Here is a 16,388-nt window from a genome sequence, read left to right as displayed (position 1 = left end):
TCCAGCTGCAGCTGAGATCAAATGCTGCTTCTCCACAGAGCACAATCCTGCTGGTGGGCACGCCATCATTCCGCAGCAGCCGTCAAAGTCCTGACATGTTCTTAATGAACACATTCAGAAAAAGAAGCGAGGACAAAGCCTAAGGTGGAGCTCATAAAGCTCCGGCCTTTCATAGCAGGCAGCCTGCCAGACGGCGATCTGCTGAGAACAGCTCTGCGGTTTGTTTCAACAAGGATGTTCAGAGCCGAGGCTCAGTGAAACCCAGTTTGTTCTCATCTGCTCATGAGGTCTTCAGGATGATTCACTGGTACAGGCAACACGCGGTGCGAAACCTGTAAATCTCTCTGGGAACGGCTGAAGCTTCGACTGGGACGGTCGAGTTTTTTCAATCAGCTTCCATCAAGAGGAAAAGCAAGTTTTGTCTGTTCTGGGCTTGATCCACTAAGTGGACGTTTTCACAGCGTGTTCAAGGAAAAACTGAACGTTAGTTGCGTGATGGAGGTCTGCTTTTTTTTTTTTTTAAAACAGCTCCTCAGGATGAACTTTTCAAAGCGGAAGCCAACAGGGAGAAAAGCAACTTTTTTGAAAACTCTGACTTGTTGGCAAAACGTTTTCTGGAACCCCGTTACGTCCCACGCACAGCTGCTCTGCACATGCTCGGCAGACGTCTGGCTCCGGAGCGTCTCCACTCCCAGTCCAGGTTCTCCTGGTCCTGGTTTCTGGATTCAGGGAGCCGCTGCAGAGGAGCTGAAGAGCCATGTGTGGCTCCAGAGCTGCAGGCTGCAGGTCCCCGGTCCATACGAATGCCCTTGTGCTCTGCTCTGTTTTCAAACATGCAACTTTTTGAAATTGTTCCCTCTGCCTCGCTATGTGAATGGTGTGTGTTTGCTCTCATTACAACAAAACCAACAGCATCAGCCTGCGGTCCAACATAACTCCGGTTTTCTGAGCATACGCTAATGTCTGTACAGATCTTCTTCTTTTCTTTTCATTTGAGAATAGAGAATATGAAATTGTAACATGTTTAAAAAAGTACTTTTGATATATGTCAGTTTTTAACATAATGGTCTTTGTCCATTGAACAAGTAATTTCATGGGATTTAATCCAAGAATATGAAAGCAAAGCGCTTTTAAATATTGTTTTTAATGAAGTTATATGGTCTATATGGTCATTTTTCATACATGAGCAGCCTAAATTTGACCATTGCAGGAGTGATAGTGAGGGATTGAAGTTGAGAATATAAAAATACATGACCTATGTTCAGAAAGGTACTACTTTCTTGGGTAAAATCTAACTTTATGCTCATTTTTCATATGCATTAGTTTGACTATTGATGGAGTCAAACTGTGTTGTTGGATTTGAGAACAAGAAAACATTTTAAAGTATTGTTTTTAATTGTATTTGCTGTCGTTGAGCTACACGAACTTTAAAAAAAAAAAAAAAAAAGTAAACACCTTGAGTTCCACAATTGGAGGAGTGATATTTTAGGGCTGATTTCAATAAAAAGAAAAAAGGATTTGGTATGGTTGAGCTTTATGGGTTTATTAGATTAGTGTGCTTTGATTATCCTGGTCTAATGTATTGAATTAAACACAAGAACAAGAACCAAGCATGAATTAAAGGTCACACTACTCTGAACAACTGACGGATATTATTGTTTTTCATTTCAGTGGCTGAGCTCGGTTTAATTGGAACAAACAGATTAATCCATTATCGACTCCTCTGAATAAATCAATGTGAGTCAGCGCTGCGCTGCAGCCGCCTCAGACCACATCATGAAGCCTGCAGACATCACAGCAGCAGTGGGCCCAACAGGAGGTGAAGCGGCGGCTGGACCGGTGCATCGGGAGCAATCGGACTCTGAACGTGAAGAAGACCAAGGAGCAGATCGTGGCCCTGAGGAGGAAACACCATGGACTGCTCCCCCTGCAGGACCAGCCCGGTTCTGCAGCCGTTTCATCCCCCAAGCCGCCAGACTCCTTATGGGCCAAGGCAGCCATGATCCACTGCGAGTGCAGATGTGAATACATACAGATTGCATTTGCTCTTCTGATGGCCATTCTGTGCAATGAAATTTCATCCATAATGTGTTTGACGGAAAAAGTGGCTCTTCGTACTCATATTCGTATCGCCTTGATCTTCAGAAGGGTTGAATTTAAAGGTCGCCTCATCTTTCTTTTCTAATCCTGGAGGGTCCCAGTTTCTACTCTCTGAACAGAATCCATTAAAGGCCTCTGTTATCCTACATCACAGAAATCAATTGGATTTTCAATGTCTTGCAAGTATTCTCAGCCAAGAAGTCAAATAGTCAAACAGATTTTCTCAGTTCCTACTTTTGTTTTCCTATTGGTGTGATTCAAATAGAAAGTGAAAGTGCGAATGCTTGTGAAATATTCATTTCCCCGCTGAGTGTTGCCTCGCCCCTGTAAACATGATTTGTCTGCTGATTGTCGCTGCCGAGAGACGAGGAAATATAAGTGGTGCTGTGGACAAACACAAAGAGCGCAGAACTGTAAAAAAAAAAAAATCTCTGCTCCCGCTGAATGTTTGAAAGTTGATTTTCATTATATTTCCACCCGAGCTCGAAGGAGAATTCAGCAGCTCAGACTCAGACGATGTCCGCTGTGGCGCACGCTCATTTGCTGCACTTGCACTGGAGCCTAATCCTCATCCAATTTGACTAAAGCCTGTTTCCTTTCACCTTGCCGGCAAGCTGAATTCTCGTGGTATTTGTTCTCACACACCACGAGAATCCATCTTGTACCGCTCCAGCCTTATGTGTTCGGGATCAGACTTTTTTCGGTCGGACCAATCACGCGTCGTTTAGGGCGGAACATCAAGCTTTGACGGAAGCAGGAAGTGATGGACTGCTAATAATATTAGCATGGCTAGCAAAAACAATGGATATCCCGACAGCGATTAAATCTGTTTTGGATGAATCCTGTATTGCGTCTTTAAAAAACGATCAACAAGAGGTTTTTTTCTTTGCAGTGATTGGCTGAAACTAAAGATGGTTAGGCGGGTGCACTGTGTCCTTCCATCCAATGAACGCAAAGAGTTCTGCAGCAAGTCCCTCCTTCCCCGAACAGATTTGCCAAGTGAAATCCCAGATTGACATGTGAAACAATTCGTTGCTGCACATGTGAAGATGGCTTTTGCCAGGTTATGTTTCCTTTGCATTTTCTGGTCCTGGTTTGCATCATGATGCCGGCAGAAACACCTTCAATCACCGATCAGTCTCATGAAGCCAGCTCATTACTGCTCTCTCCACATGAGAGGGATGGATAAGAGGTGCACGGGAAAAAAGCGTGAGCGGCAGAATGGAGGCGAGCTGAGGTCCAGACCTGCAGAGCGCTTCAGCGAACCACGAGTCAGCTCTCTCAAAAAACTCATTTAAAGAGCAAGACGTGTTCTCAGCCCCAAGTTCACTTGTAAACAGCAGCTATGTTCACATTTCTCTGGGTACGTCTGTTTCTAACAGAGCTGCATCGAAATAAAACTTCCAGCTCAGCCGACGGCCAGCCAGACTCCAGTCCATGTTCTGCTCTTACAGCCACTTCGGAGGCACATCTGGGGAACTACTCACGGCAAATTGTAAAATGAACCATATGACTAAATTATTGAGGTACGGTGACGATGAGCTGAAGTTCAAAGTGGCTTACGTACTGCTACATGCTTCGGCAGTGTCTTTTATCAGGTCAGGCCTCAGTAACACCAGCTGATGAAAACACACTTCACCCCGCCTACACACCGAGCCCAAGCATTTTCCACAAGTCACACTGTGTGAGACATTTTCAAAAAGTCGTGTTTCCAGTGGCTCCAAGCGTTCTGGTCGTGTTCACGGAGACCCGACACACAACGAAAGTTATGCATTTTTACCTCAGTCTCTTCAGAGACAGAGCTTGAGTTTGTGAGGGACGCTGGGTTCTCAACAGAACAACTTAAAGAACCAGGAATCATCCCTGAACCTTCTGAGGACACGGAGAGGTTGATGGCCGCAACACTGAACACACATGTACAAGTCTTCTCTTCAGGTTCAGCGGCGTGTTTGTTGATGCCAACAGGCTCAGCAGCCTCCTGCTGGTTGTGCGATGACAGTCGTTTCCGCTTTCTGCATCCAACAGTCGCCTCCTCAGCCTAATTAGCTTGTCTCGCCGGCTTCACCACAAACCGCAAGTCTTTTGTAAATCCTCACTCTTTGCAGTTCTTTCCCACTCAGAGAGAAAAGGATTGATTCCTAATCATTTGGAGCTTAGATTCCAAAGAACACCCACAGCCTTTCTCCTGCAGGCCTTCGCCATCTCTTTAGATCTCGGCATGATGGCAGCACGCACTTCAGCAGCAAGCAGAGCACACTAAATGTCAGGGGTTCAAATCAGACGGCTTTCTTGCGAGGGTGCTTCTGCAATTCAATTTAATCTAATTTACTAGAAGGAATGCCAGAAGTGAACTTTACTTGGCATTTGTGCATACTGTTGCACATTGCTGTAAATTCATTGATATGAATGTAGACTGCAAAATCTGCAAACACAGATATGTGCCTAAAACCAGATATTCTGGAGGGAAGTCGTGCAAAACTGGGAATATGTTCTGCCTTGGATGGTGGGACATTTTTCAATAGGATTACATTAATCTTGTAACATTCTAATTGGGGAGATTCATCCCAAGGGTGGTTCAAGGCAGGCGTAGGCGATGGCATTTAAAAAAAAAACAAAACAAAAAAAAAACCTCAAAATAGGACTGAAATGTCCGAGTAACTCTCGTTTCCGCAACTGGAGTCAGTACAAACACGGCTGAGAGTGAAAAACCATGACACCGAACTCATTTATCACCGAGCGGCAGAGAAACCTCAAGATAACGTGACTGGAATAGAAACAAACAATGTTTTACTTTCTATCTGAAGCATTGCTGCAGATGTTTTTTTTTAAAGTGCAGCAGGATGAAGCCTCTCAGCACAGGCAGGACTATTCCCGTGACTGTTAGATGCTTATTTGGAAAATCACATCAGTCTGCAGCGACTGCGCTTCAGGTGTGTTTTTGCATGTATTCGACCAAGACTCTGCAAGATTTAAGAGCTGTTTTCACCAATTTCCGACAAATAAAATTTGTCTGAATCTGCAAAACATGCTGATTCATTATCTAAAATGAAGACATAAAAATTAAAAAAAAAAAACTAGCAATAATGAAAATGTTTTCAATTGTATTCAACAAGAGCTTTTTACATATTTTTCTTTCCATTGTTTTCCTTCACTTTTGTCCCGTTTTTCCATTTCGCTTTGTTTTATTTTCCCTTTTCATTTTTTTGTAATAAGTTTTCTCATGTTTCTTTTCCTGTTTTCTTCTTTCCCTTTACCCCTTCACCCCTCTTTTGTCCCATCCCAGAAACGACTATAGTCACAGTTTTTATCATTGCAGTTTGACTGTCCCTTTCTTGAATTAGTTTCCTTTTTTGAAGTAGTTTTTGTTAATTTATGCTTTTTTTTGCAATTCAAGCTATCCTAAGTGCTTCAGCCTGGCATTGGAGTCTGGACATTTGCCCTTTTTTAAAATCAGTGTGGAACACAAACTCAAAACAATAAAAACAACACATTTAAGCACATTTAACTTTCCTGAAGAGGAGCTGAAGAGCCGCAGAGGCTGCAGTCCTCTGGATGAGGCCCAGTTTCCTGGAGAACTACCAGCTGCCAACTCGAATGTTCCTGTATATTTTTTGATTGTGTAGAGTGCTGAGGCCCTGTCGGTCTCTCTAGATGTAATGGAAATTTATTCCCCCAATTTTCTTACTTTTTTTTTTTTTAATGTGCAACTCTTCAGTAAATTGGATCTTATTTGTTGGAATTTTAACAACCCGATAGTTTGCTCGTAATACCACTTTGAACCACATGGCGATGTAGTGAGCCAATATAACATCTGGAGTATGAAAGGTGAAGAATCAGGCACAAATACAGGCAGCCTGCAGCAGCTACAAGCTTAAAGCAAACCTCTAGCCTGAAGGCCAGTGTTGTAGTCAAGACCACCTAAACCGAGACCAGAGCGCCCCAACAGGCCAAGACAGAGTCACAATGAGAGTCTTGAAAATGTGGTTGAGAGAGTTTACAGTAATTTAGCTGAATTCATGATTAATTTTCACTAAAGATACATTAATCCCAGCATTTTACTGATGGAACGCACTGGCCCGGTTCCTAGGAGACTGATTAACCCTTACATTCCCGTCCAGTCTTCACCGACAAGGCTCAGCATGCAGCCTTCAAATAACCATAACTTCTAAGGCAATTAGAATAACCCCAAAATGTAAAGAAACAAAAAACGAAAAGCAACAAACAAAATATCAAAAACACCACAAAGTGGGAAATATAACAGGAACCATTCTCATCTTTAGAAGGTTATCTATTTATCCACCAGCAGGATCCAAAACGGTACGTGAGCAGGTATCTGTAACCTCATCCCTGGAAATCTCACCTGAAGCATTGCATATTCATGTTCTGGGGTTTGTTAGGTCCACTAGTGGCATTCATCATTATGGGGGAGACGTAATTATCATTGTAATTATGGACATTTATTCAAACAGGCAATTAAAAATAATTCCGCGGTTGGGGTTCAGAGCCTCATCAAAGCTCACATCGTGAAATCGCAGGCTGGGGCACAACCTCGGGGCGTTTCACCAAACAATCTTCACTTGTACTCATTGCAGTCAAACAAGGAGTGAAGGAACAGTTTATCATACAAATATCAACTATGATGTGAAAGTCCTTAGAAAACACAGTTAATCTCCATTCCTGACAGTCAGATTGTCTCTGCAGCAGCCGGTGTTCTCAGCCATCACACACGGAAGAGCCTGAATCCACCTTCAGATGTTTTTTTTTACGTGGCTCAACTGGTATTGAATTTTGATCACCTGTGGGAAACGGCAGGACTGAAGCCGAGATCACTGTTTCTCCTTCATCTTTCAAGGAGTTGTTGGACAGACGGTTTGACGTGACATCCGTCTGAGGTGATGAATGCCTGATGAGGCCATTCTTCATCTGTCCAGACTACTTGGAAGCGGTCTGACTTCAAATGAAAAGATTTCCTTCACTCGTATGTCTTTTTGAATGGGTCTTCACAAGGTGGGCGGTCCATCTCATACTTCAAATTCAACAATGCACATATGAGACATAATTAAAGAAGGCATAGACTGTCCTTTATTTGTCAGTGAGTACATTTCAAAGTCCATTATCATTAAAATGGAGTTTCTTTAGGTACAAGTCCAACAGAAAGACTGTCTGCTGCTCTGTCATCCCAGAATAATGTGTCCCTTTCAGGAATCCAAGGTATCGCTACTTTTAAAATTTGAGTCATTTAAATCCGTGAGGGTCTTAAAGCACTTTCACAGGTTTCTTTCACTCTGTGAAGGTTAGAAGTCTCAAAAGAAACAGGTCTCAACCAGACTTGGGACTAGGACCAGAACCAGGACCAGGAGAATATGAACTGGGAACAGGACCAAGTCCAGGAGGATAGGGACTGGGACCAGGACCAGAAGAACCTGGACTGGGAGTCATGACACTGTTCATCTACTGAGCATGTGCAGAACAGCTGTTTATGATCAAACAACTTTCAGCAAATATCTACTGAATTTGAAGTTGTCAAACAAACCAAATCAATATTTTGTTCTGCATCAGTGTGAAGTCCCCGGACGTGCTGAAGTGTCCTTGTGCACAACAATGAATCCAAAGCGTATTTCAATGAAGAACAAGGACCTTGCATAAAAGCTCAGGCCACTGATAAATTCATACATGTGAACATGAATGTAAAAGAGACTCAACGAACATTAAATACGTGAAGAATATTAACAATATTAACTGGTATCTTTGTCAAGCTCCACAGAGCTTTGATTCAGCTAAAAGATTTTAGATCACTCTTGTCTGTTGTAGCAGCTCATTGGGGTATGGTGTTAAGTCTATAAAAATATATCATGCTTGATGATGGGGTCCAAATTTGCTTTCAAATTCAACTTCTTATGTATTCATTTAGTTTCTGTTTTAAATAGTAATAAACTGAATTGTAAGGTTCTTCCAACTTCTTGTAAATTTTTTTTTATTGTCTGATGTCCAGAGAAAAAAACTGAGATTATAATGAAGATACTTTATCATGTGATTAGAAGCTTCCATTTGAAATACATACAAAATCTTCAAAAGCTAACATGGCTTTGTTCATATTAATTCTTTTCATATTTCACTGCACAGAACGAAGTGCTGGTTCCACCAATTCTCCACTGTAATGAGGAGAACTGCATGTTTGACAGGTTGTTCCACCTCGCCCAGCACAAACTGGTTTCCACTGAGAGAAACCCTGAAATTTGAAGGACTGTACACAAATATGTGGAAATGCAATGATCCAAAATTACTGTGCTTTCATGCTGCAGTAATTCCACTGAGTCAATCCTTTGGAACTAGAAAAAAAAATCTGAACGTGCCATTCACTGAAGTTTAATTTAAATATTGGTCGCAGACCAAGTCTTTTCAAGTATTATGGGGTCTGGCTGCACTTCAGTTGAAATTTAAAGCCACTGTAGTAATCTGAAATGGGGGGATTTAAAATGCGACGTTAATTATTAAAAAATGAGAATGCCATCCACAAAATCCATTTATGGAACTAATTGCTGATGGTAACTTTCAGATCCCTGTCGCTCCCTGCCAATTCTTCCGGTGAGGGTCTTTTGGGGTGAGGTTTGAGTTTTCATTCTTCTTCCCTCGGGCATGAAATGAACCGTAGAGGAACGGGATCAGAGCTTCAGCGCAGCATCCTGGCATGCCGCACATATCAAAACGCAAGTGATGAGTGTTCACATGACAGAGTGGCACTTTTGCTCTTATTTCTACCCCAAGCGTACAGTGAAAACAGCTCCAATGCTGCAAGCAGGCGTTACTGCAACCTGGAAGGCTGAATCAATCCAAAGAACAGCTAGAAAGGGGGAAAAAAAAGAAAAAGAAAAAGAAATCAAGCCTCCACACGCTGAACAAACAGTGCGCGCATGTGACTGACGCAGAAAATAATCCATTTGAACACTGATTGACATGCATGGCAAGTAGGTTTGATGCGTAAAATTTGAGAAGTCGATGCAAAATGCACCAGCTGACTGTGCGTAAAGGCACGCACGGCTGAGCAGTCCTGGACAAAGGGCTTTCTGTGGCCAAATGCGCGTCAAAGGGACAGAACCGAGAGGAGGACGCACGGAAGCTTCTCCACACACCGACTAATTCCAACTCACTGCAGCATTCCCAAGCTTCACTTTTTTTTAATTAACTTTTTACTCTATTTCTACTGAAAAGTTGTCTTACCTTGGTTTAGTTCACAATCAAGTAAATGATGGGCAGTGCGCACTGAGGGGAGGAAAAGTCAGATAGAAAGTCCACTCTCTCTCCGAATGAGACATGCGTGAAGCTGAGGAAAAGGGGAGAATTCAAATAAACTGAAGCATAAGGTGTAAGGAAAGAGTCAGGCTCGCGCCCCAGGTGCGTTCCGTTATCAGTCCGGTCTGACGCGCGTCCCCGTGCCAGCGCGCTCTGCTCGCCGCTCAGAGCGCAAGTGGAGGCTGCAGAGCTGGATGGATCCGACTCCTCCTGGCGGAGGGTGGGTGGAGTTAGAGCTGGATGAGCTGATCCCGCCATCTCTCTCTCTCTCTCTCTCTCTCTCTCTCTCTCTCTGATCTCCTCCAGCTGCTGCTTCTTCCTCCAGATGTTCCAAAACAGCGCCGTGATGGTGGAAGCGAGGCTGCGGGTCACAGATGCTGCTGCTGCTGCAGATTATCATGTTTTACAGTCAACACAACAAGGGGGTATTAACCCAGACTGCAAAAGAGCACAACGCTCTGGACACACACCACAAACACCAGTGACTTGGATTCAGTGGAAAGCACAGCAGGGGGCGCCCCATATCTCAGGAAACAAGAAGATCCGAGAAAACAGTGCAGCTGCTTTAGGCTGTGTTTAAAGGAAAAGCACGGTTTAAACAGCTTTCACGTTGTTTATAGAATGAAGAAGAACAATATACTCACCCAGAAGGCTTGTCTGATCCGAACAGTGCTTCGGGAGAAATTTAGATCCAAAATCAAGCGGCGGACATCCGTATACACCTAGCAGACGGGGCATCGGTAACGGCGACACCGGGCTGTCGTGGAGTCGTGGCGTGAGCCGACCATGATGAAATATTGGTGAATAATGAGTTTTTGGACGATTAAAGCCGTTTTAGGAGCGGCATTACCGATGCCCCGTCTGCTAGACATATACAGATGTCCACCGGTCGATTTAGGATCTAAATTTTTCCCAAAGCACTGTTCTTAACAGAAAAGCCTTCTGGGTGAGGATATTGTTCTACTTCATTCTATAAACAATGTGAAAGCTGTTTAAACCGTACTTATCCTTTAAGCCACAACACTTCAAGACAAAACTCATCGTTTCCGGTCTCTCACTTGAAAGAGGTTTCCCGGCAACGTTTTGAAAACACTGCATGTTTACACGAAAACACCACAAACACGGAAAAGAATGTAATGTTTTTCTATATTGTTCTGCGTGTGCGGTTTGATTACAACCAGTAGCACCAACCAGTGGCCCAACATGAAAAGTCCATCGTTTCCAGCGTTTCAGCCATTTCTGAGTAAATGTCTTCATTACTTTGCCGTTCAAATGTAAAACTTCTCTGAAACGAAAATGAAAGAAAGAAAAGGGACACTTTTTCACTTGAAACTTCTTGTAAATGAGGTCTGATTGCAGATTTGCTGCTACACCAGCTGGAAAATACGGGGTGTCCTAAAAATTTTGGACATTAAAATAGAGGAGATGCTAAGAATGACACATCAATCAAAATGTCTTGGATTCAAAGGAGGAAAATATATTTCCTGTCACGATTCATTTGGAGATAAACCCTTCAAGATGGTGCAGTGAAAATACTGCAGGAAACCGCAGGAATCGTCCATCGAAAAGGGAAATCTATTAGCTGCAACATGGGCTGCAAAGTAGCTTGAGATACCCTGTAGTAGTTAACTGCAGATTTTTCATTTCTTTTGCTCCATTTCAAACCAGTTTTAAACACTTTACACCACACTGCTACAGTTTCCCTCACTGTAATTCCCTAGTGAACAAATTAAGACCTGCTGTTACTTCGGTGGAGAAGTACATTTCTCATTTTGTATTTTTACACTTTGCAAAGTCATTGGGGGAGTGAAGAGCAATCTGCAAGACGATTCAGTCCCTGCTTGAGCTGCCGCCCTGCGGCAGGCGTTCCCGCTCTGCCAAAGCAGCACCAGCAGAACAGATCACAGTTTCTCACCCTGAGCCATCTCAACACTGAACTGCCACCGAAGTGACAGTCTGAGCCTCTAACAAGCACAGTTCAGCTTATAGCTGCACCTCAGTCTGCCTGCAGCACTTTATTCTCTTATGCATGCTCTTAAACTGAACTCCTGCTATACATCTTTTATGGATTTCTCACAATTTAGTTGTTAGTTTTCATTCAGACTATTCCATTCTGATGTAGTCATCATACTTAAGAAGGTGCTAATAGCTAACTCCTGACTCTGCGGAAGCAAGAAAGAACAGATTATACTAGCACCATGCAACGCTCGGACAGTGAGAACTAAAATTTTAAAATGAATGTGAGACTTGACAGAAGCCAGTGGAGGCTGGCTGGGCAGGACGGGGGTTATGTGGCCCCACATCAGCAAACTCTGTCTCAAGAGGGATGAAATTGACACAGAGGAAGATCAATGCCTGGTTCAGCGTTCCATTATAGAACATGTGACATTCAAACATGGATTATTTCTGGCCCGAGGGGACACATCAATGATGGCACAGCGGACTGGGTAGTTCACCAGCCTCCTCATCTCTGGCCCCATAACCATCGATACTCTGAAAATCTGGCGGCAGAATAGGCCACACTTCAGAGGGAGTGTTGTGAGCTCTGACCAGTCAGAAACTAGATTTCAGTCACAGTGTGAACACTTCTCCTGATGACCTGAAATGTCAGGTTCCAGACTTGGAACCCACCTGTGATGAATGTAAATCAGCCACTCTAATTCATACGCTGCGGATGTTGAGGAGACTCCTGTGAGTCTGAGTGGAGCTGACAACACCAGAGCCAAATCCTCAGACTGTCGTACTCAGCGTGAAGCCTGATCATGGCCTTTGGTCCAGAGCTGTTTTTTAACAGTGTTGCCTTCACTTGTCTACCAGCTCGTTGTTTTATATTGTTGAACTGTAAAGATCCTGAAGCTGCCTCTCATGCCAGGTGGACGTACCAATAAAACTCTGAGTGTTCTCCATTCAGAACCTGTTTCTCTGCTTTCACTGACAGCACAGACTGGAGATAACCACCCAGGCCTTCATGGACATGAATCCAAATCCTCATGAACTCCATCAATTCTTCAAAGAAGTTTGAGGAGGATCTTGACTCAGGATCCCGGCCACTTAAGTCTTTGTTGCTCTGCTCAGCAGTTTTGAGAGCCTGGAGTAAGAAACACTAAGAAGTAAGAAACACTGGCTCCAGCTTGGTGGAAAAGGGCCTATAGATGAACTTTGTAGAAGCTTCAACATTCATGTAAGCAGCAGAGGTCACCTAGAGGAGGCTGATAAAGGAAAGAGAGCTCTGGCTGTGACTGCTGCCGATACAGAGTCTGGGACGGAACGGGAGGAATTCAGACGGGCCGTGGAGGACAACTTTCAGTTTCTGGGGCACCATCTGCTCGGGGGGGTTCGACGGTCACGCTCAGTCTGTGCTCTGTAAACATGACCCTGACTGAGGGTATGGATGGAGCACTTGGAGGATCTCCTGCACCCAGGGAGACAAGCGTCCCCCACAGGAAGCAGGGCTGGAGGCTTTTCATCAATCCATCATGGTGAACAACACAATATTCACGCTCAAAGAAATAACTACAGCAACGAAAACAAACCAAAGGAATGAAACAGCTGAGCTCCCCAGGATAGGGGACAGGGGATTTAGATGCTTTTTTAAATACTTCTGCCCATTTGAAATGTTTTATCTGGAGACCAAAAACCAGGAAGGGCTGATGCAGCCAAAAAGCCAGAGAAACACGCCAGTAATTGGGCCACAGAGTTCACAGTGAAAGGCCACAGTTTAAGCTCACTGATGTTAAAGGTGCCGTTGGCAGGATTACCTGAGCAAGATGGCAATTTGACCCATCTAAGATGGCGATTTGAAGCCCAGCAAGTTAAGCCCCTCCCACAAGAACGCGCGCGCGAACGTGACACAATGCCTGCTGGTATCAAAACAAACTCCGTGGTGTTTTGATGATGTTATGTCCGACGAGGCAGGTAAATATGCGGGCCTGGACTTCCTCGTGCGTGTTCACGAGAAGCAGAGCTTTGCAACCAATCGTGATGACGGATGAAGCGCCGCCCCTCGACCAATCAGGATAGAACCTCAGGGGCTCTTCTGATTGGTCAAAAATACCTGGAGCGGTCGAGAATCCTTTTCAGCTCAGAACAGAGACAGATGGAAACACTGCGCCCTCGCGGTAGTGCAATTATACTACACTCCTAAAGGATTATCAATGGATACTCTAACATTTAATCCAAAGAAAACACAGAAAAATTAGTATTCACTAGCAAAATCCTGCCTACAGCACCTTTAAATGTAATGTTTAAAGGTTTAAACATTACATACGTCTTGACCCACGTTCGGGCTACAAGTGCTGCTCACTTTCCAACATGAGGTGAACGTCGGTATTCCCTGAAAATGCCAACCAATTCCTCATGCATCTGCAGCCTTCAGGACCAAAAGAGCCGTTTTCACAATTTTCCACCCAAAAATTCTTCCTGGAGCCGCAAAATGTTAATTATCTGACATGAAGGAAAAAAAAGCATAAAAAAAAAAAAAACTAGAGAAACATGACATGACATGAATCCCCTTTTGGAATAGGCTCAGTTTTAGCTTTTTATCTCGGTCATTTTAACTTCTTTAGCTGCTTAGAGTTCTTTCTTTTCCTTTTTTCAATTTTTTTTTTTTTATAATTTTTCTTCATTCTTATGAATTTTTACATTTTTTTCCCTTTTTTGTAATTTTTTATCATTTTTTTTCTTTCCAACAGTAACCACGTCTTTTCTTTTTTCACTTTCTAAAAAGCTTAACAATTTCAATGAATTTATATTCATTCATTCATTCATTATTCCATTATAATTTTAGAGCAGTTTTTGCCGTTTTATTTTCAGAAATTCCAGCTATTCCCTGTCTCTGTTATTTCCTTGTCTGAGGCAGTTTGATGTGGATAATGAAAATCCATACTCAAGTGTCTGATCATTATCGGCTTGTGATACTTAGAGTCTGTTTGATATTTAGCTTGTAATGAAGAGCTGTAATTTATTCAGAGGCTCATCCACTTTGCAATATCCCATTAAGGCAACTGCAATATTAACCCTTGATTTCCACAACTGAAAAAATTTTGCTGACTCTTACTTAGCAAAAAAAATAAAAAAAACAAAAAGTCAGTGAAAACGCAATGCGAGGATGTGTTGTTTGAAGTACTGGACAAACCAGTCAGATCCACCGTGGATAAAACTTCAAGAAGTTGAAGGATCTGCTGCTACCATCTTGACACCTGATTCCACCACACAGCAGGGGGGGCGCCGTTTCCCAGATTCCTCCTGACATCAGCTTCCACTCAGAGACAACACAAGATAGTTCTGAGGAAATTAGTTCCTGTAAGTAACAGGATTTTCCTCGATATTCGCGGACCTGACAGCCAGCGAACTCATGACAGCCAGTCACCTGTCACGCAGCAGCTGCTTTAGCACACGAGGCCTCGGCTATGTTCCAAGAGAGAGCCGGAACCCGAGCCCAGAGATGTCCAACAAAACATCCCACACAGGCTCAGCCCTCAATTAGATGAACTCACACAGCTAGAGGCGGCGACAGACAGATATTTGCTGTGGCTGCCTGCCTGCCACTGGAGGACTGGAACCCGGCTGTAACTGCTGCTGAAGCTGTCAGCCTGGAAACATTCAGTCGCCAACAAATGGCAGCGGGACATTTGAGGGAAAGACTGTGCGTCTCTGTTGCATCACAGCCACCGTGTTGCACCAGTGTCCAGTGTTTTCCATCCAGAGGTACGGATGTGCTGTCTGAGCTCGTTATAACAAGATGACCATGAGAAAGGAGCATGACTGTGATTTTCTGGGACAGATTTCTATTTCCTGTTTTTCTTTTCAAACATTTCAGTTCTTTATTTTCCCCACAATTTCAGAAGGACACAGATGATGCCTAAATCCCACAGTGGAAGACAAAAAGTCTTTGTACAACCAGCAATCAATCTAACTTCCTGGCAATTTTCTGAAATCAGTCTTGATTTGTGCATTAACTCCAAGTGAAAACGGTCAGCTTTGTTGTGTTTCAGCTCTTCACACACGTGGAAACGGTGCTGCTGTGAGTCTGCGCTTTCTGAAAAACACACAGCAACATTTTCTGAAATGCATACCTGTCAACATCATCTGGTGTGTATTTCTGCGCCTGTGTGTGACAGTTTAGATCAACAGATTTCCTACGTGTGAACACAGATCCACAACAAAACCAATACTGCAAAGAGTTTAAACTTCAAGCTGTAAAATCGTCCATCTAAAGATGAAAATGTTATTTATAATAGGAACATAACTAGACAGAGTGTTTGTAACAGACGGTGTGTAATGTTTTCTCTGTCTATTGATCCACCTGGTTTCATTCTGCTCCTGTGATTGGTAACTTTGTGTGTGGTGCAGACCAAAGTGTGAATGATGCTACAGCGGCTGTGCTCTGCACCACCCGGAGCATCCTGTTTCCATGACGACCGAGCATAAAGACGTGAAACGCCAAGTTTTGTGTGGCGACAAAGTACCCCATGCAGCTCGTCAAGCCGCTGTTCCTCCTCTACTCCACCGCTCCCGGTTCGAGCCCATTCATCTCACACTTCAGCATGCGCCACAAAGCACGGTGGATTTTATCCGGCGCTGCTGAACAGAGCATTGCATTCCAATAATCCCAATAATCCAAACAGAGACCATAATAGAGACCAGGACAGAGACCAGTCAAATGTCTGAGGCAGTGAGAAGATCATTAGTAACTTTGACCAGAGCTGTCTGGTCTATGATGAGCTCTAGAAGCTGGTTGAAAAGACTCATATAGGTCGTTTGTCCATAAATGGTCTCAAAGCTGATCTTCAACAACTTTTTCTGGGATTTTAGAAACAAACGGAAGGTTGAATATTGGTCTGGAACTTGTCAGAGGACCTGGATGAAGAAGAGGTTTAATAATGTTAAAGGCCTGTGATACATAGCCTGTTACTACAGATAAGTTGATATGATCTGGTACTGACTGCTAGTCAGGGGGAAAATGTCTTTAAACAGTGCAGTCAGATTGGATCAATAGA

This window comes from Salarias fasciatus, chromosome 12, assembly GCF_902148845.1.
Source record: "Salarias fasciatus chromosome 12, fSalaFa1.1, whole genome shotgun sequence".
NCBI lineage: Eukaryota > Metazoa > Chordata > Actinopteri > Blenniiformes > Blenniidae > Salarias > Salarias fasciatus.
The sequence above is the reverse complement of the archived record's forward strand: the minus strand, read 5'-3'. Positions refer to the sequence as shown.